This window comes from Pseudopipra pipra, chromosome 23 (genome assembly GCF_036250125.1).
Source record: "Pseudopipra pipra isolate bDixPip1 chromosome 23, bDixPip1.hap1, whole genome shotgun sequence".
NCBI lineage: Eukaryota > Metazoa > Chordata > Aves > Passeriformes > Pipridae > Pseudopipra > Pseudopipra pipra.
Window position 1 is genome coordinate 4,236,206 of NC_087571.1, and position 3,985 is coordinate 4,240,190.

Below are 3,985 nucleotides of genomic sequence, written 5' to 3' on the forward strand. Positions count from 1 at the left end.
AAGGTGGAACACCTGGTTTGGGGTGGTTTCTGTTGTGTATTGAGGCTCTGGGCTGGTAAACAGCCCAGCAGTGATTCTTTTCTGACACACACAGAGCACATCTGAACTCAGAGTTCAAAACTCTTTATTTTCCTTGGCGTAGTGAGCAGCGAGACCTTCCCTGGCAGTCATACATAATACATGAGACAGGCAAAGAGACAGAAAGCAAACAAAAATGGGATCAGATGCACAGGATGCACAGCAGCACAGGGCTCACAGCAGTGACAGCAGCTTCCCTCCTGCACCTTCAAGTGCAGGAAACAGAACTTAACCACTTACCCTCCCAGCACCCACCTGAAGGATGGAGAGAGGGAAGTGGGTGCTTAAGCCAGGCTTGGGAAGACTTATCAATGATGCTGCCAGGGCTGGAACACCTCTCCTGTGGAGACAGGCTGAGAGAGCTGAAGGTGCCCAGCCTGGAGAAGAGAAGGCTCCAGGGAGACCTTAGAGTCCCTTCTAGTGCCTAAAAGGGGCTCCAAGAGAGCTGGAGAGGGATTTTGGACAAGGACCTGGAGGGACAGGATAAGGGGGAATGGCTTTGGGCTAGAAGAGTGCAGGTTAGACTAGTTGTTAGGAAGAAATTCTTTATTGTAAGTGTGGTGAGGGACTAGAACAAGTTGCCCAGAGGAGCTGTGGCTGCCCCATCCCTGGAAGTGTCTAAGGGCAGGTTGGATAGGGCTGTGAGCAGCCTGGGCTAGTGGAAGGTGTCCCTGCCCATGGCAGGGGTGGAATGAGAAGAGCTTTTAGTTCTCTTCCAATCCAAACCATCCTGTGTTTCTGTGCCTAATTCAGACTCCTGCAGTAGCTGTGAGGCACCTGGTTTGCTCCTGTGATCAATGAAGGGATAAAAGCTGTTACAAAAGTCAGTTTTACTCCAGACTTGTGCTTTGGCAGAACTGTTTTCTCCCTGGGGAGGGTGGTGTCCATAGTCAGGGATCGTAGGGCTCTGCCACAGATTCAGCTGCAGATCTGAGAGGGGAAAACCTCTTGGTTCATGGTCCTCTCTGCCATTTTCTGAGCTGGCCTGTGGACTGTCAGCTCCATGGAGTTTGGATGAGGATCTCTTTTGCTATCTCTGTGTTTGGGTTGGTGCCTCCCCTGGTCCTGGGTCAGTTTATGAAGAAGTGGGGAGTGACAGAGTCCTGTTCAGCTCCCTGTGACCACCAGTGAGACAAGCTCTGAGCGTCCCCAGAGAGAAAGGTGTGTGTTCCCTTAGGAGGTAGAAGAACATGCCAAAGTTTCTGCTGTTAAAAGACATTAGATCTCCATTAACTTTAATGAGCTGAGCCCCCAGCAAATACTCTCATCACCCTTGCATTGCCCATGAGCTTTGAGGGACGTGTGTGTTGCAAAGCAAACCTCAGACTGAACACAATCCTGACTAATCTTCAGCAAAATGAGGGGAAGTCAAAGTATTTCTTGAGCCTTCTTTGTTTAATCACGACACCATGATTTATTCCCCAGCAGCATGTAACACATCCACCATCCCCCTCCACACACAGCACCAGGGCAACTGCTCTGAATTTTATTGGAAAAATATAAAACGGCTTTGCATTCTTACCTTTATTTCGAGACCTCCTACAAGAAACAGGAAGGGTAAACATGAAAGATCTGTTTCCTTTAAATTGTGAGTGTGGGGGAGTTTTCCTGTAGTGAAAGGGGCTGTTTTGAAAAGCCCTAAATGCTTTTGAATTGAAGACATAGAAGTAACGTACACACGGTTTGAATTTACAGTTCTGGGTCTCCTATCCCCCTCCATATGAATCCTATAAGTCAGACGTGTTGCTACAGTGATTCCCACCGGGAAAGTCTGGACCTAGACTAGGAACAGCTGTAGATCTACAGTCCACCAAAGTCGGCTTCTGAAAGAGATATGAATTATTGGTTCAGTCAGATAAATATGGCTTTGCCTTTCCCCCACAGGCAACCACATATGGCACTTGGAAAGAATTAAAACCTTTACCCTTGGCCAGGTCTGGTTAAATAATGGCTCTTTCTTATACTTTCCCCCTCTCTCCATTTCCTCTCATTCATTCATTCTTTTAATTTTCCTTTCATGATCTTTTTGGCACCGGTATCCGAAATGTCACCTCCTCAAAGTGACCCCGAATTTTCCAGTGTCACCTACGGGGGCTGCGGGAGTGCAGGGGCAGGCAGACGGGTGGGAAAACATGGAGCTGTTATTCAGCGGGGCTGGAGCCCTGAAAGGAGGAACAAAACCACCTTTCTGCCTCTCAGCATGGCTGTATTGAGCCCAGAAAAGCCTCGGAGGCTGCAGCAAGGCTGTCAGCTGAGCACGGGCTCGTCCCAGAGCCTGAATTCACCCACCACCCCGGGCTGTACGTGCAGGAGGATGCTCTGACCCCTTCCTGGGGGGGCAGAGCTTGTGTCCTCTCCTCTGCCAGCTTTTTACGTGCTGTGGCTTGTGTTAAAGCGAGGACCAATGGTCAGAGGCTGGATCATCACAGGGAGATGTGGGATGGGAAGGTTCAGCTGCTTGCTTTGCCTTGAGCCACAACCAAACCGACCCCTGGCCTCTCCTCTGCCTTCCCCAGTCCCTGTGCTGCATCTGCCCCTCCAAATCCGGGGCATGCAGGTGCAGAGTGGCAGCCCTCAGAGGAGGATTCAACCTCACAGTTAAGAAATGCTCTTACCTACATCCCTCGGGGTCCCTGATCTCTCCCCCTCTCCGTGCTCCTCTTTTCCACCCTTAGTCTCTCAGCCTCACGAGCTGCCCTGCAGCCAAGCCCTCCACTAGATTTAACTCAGCTCCCTCTTCCTCAAGCTACTTCACAGGCTTTAAAAATCTGGAATTAAGAAACCTGTAACTTGCTGCTTTATCTCATTATCTCCTGTTTTGCATTTTAATGTGCCTGCTCTAAAAAAGACCTCATTGATATTCTGGTTCGGCATGTGTTTGTTTGTGTCTCTTGGGAAAATTGGCTACAGATATTACTAAGTCAAAAACACACACAGGAGACTTTGCTGCATATTTTCCTTTCCTTTTTTCCTTCTTTTAAAAGATGTTATTTTCTTCACTTCCTCGAATGGCAAGAGGATGGGAATGGTAGAATTTTGAGGCAGCTGGGGATGTAGGATACAATCCACTGATCTCAGAGATGTCAGTCTCCACCTCTGTGGCTGGAGCTCTTGGATTCTTCCTCCCTCTCTGCAAAAGGACCTCAGGTCACTGTGCTTGGCATCCTCCCACAGCTTCCCAGCCCTGCAGTGCCTCTTCTTGAGGTCCTCCTGTGCTGGCAAGGGACAACCCAATGGCCGAGCCTTGGCGACCCAAGGACAGCGTTGAAGCGAAGGTGACACCAGAGGTTGATGTTTCCTGCTGTGCAGGGAGGGCTGCTCTGGGCAGGAACACACTCACCACAACCTGTAGGCTCTTAGGAATGTGCAGAGCAGACTTTCAGGGCTGGGATGGTCTGTGGGTGGCCCACAGAGTGTCAGTGTGGGCAGAGGCAGGTGCATGCCAGAGTCACCCTGACTCTGACAGCAGCTCCTCCGCGGCTGTGCCGAGCTCACCTTCTGGAAAGGTATGGGGGGCTTCATCTGCATGGCTTTCTTTCTGCTTTTCCCCTCCCTTTTGAGGTGCAAAATCAGCTTTTCTGCCCTCTCTGCAACCCTCTGGTGCTCCTCTTCAATAATCATTTATCTGCAGTGGTCCTGACACATTCGCACTGCGTAACTGTTGCTGCCTCCTGCTATAATCTTATGTTAGGAGGATTTAGGATGGGAGAAACAACCCTCTGGAGGTAGTGATGCCTCTCCACTGACTGGAGAGGGAGTTTTAAATAGCTGCTTCAGACTAGACATTTAATTTTTTAAGGTAATAAAATTTAGATGAGGTGAACCCTGGGCTGGCTGCTCTGGAAATCAGTGTCAAGCGAATCTTTGAACAGGTTTTTAAAAATGCAGTTGTTTTCAATGTATCCTC

General features: G+C 49.5%; 1 long non-coding RNA gene across 1 annotated transcript; it reads right to left on the reverse strand.

Annotated features, from left to right (window-relative positions):
- Nucleotides 1–296: 296 nt before the first annotated feature.
- Nucleotides 297–3,257, reverse strand: LOC135401915 (uncharacterized). Its single transcript, XR_010424970.1, has 3 exons — nt 2,694–3,257; nt 1,601–1,901; nt 297–1,283 (listed from the first exon to the last, which is right to left on the reverse strand). It is a non-coding gene; the product is annotated as an uncharacterized LOC135401915 (long non-coding RNA).
- Between the last annotated feature and the right edge of the window lie 728 nt (nt 3,258–3,985).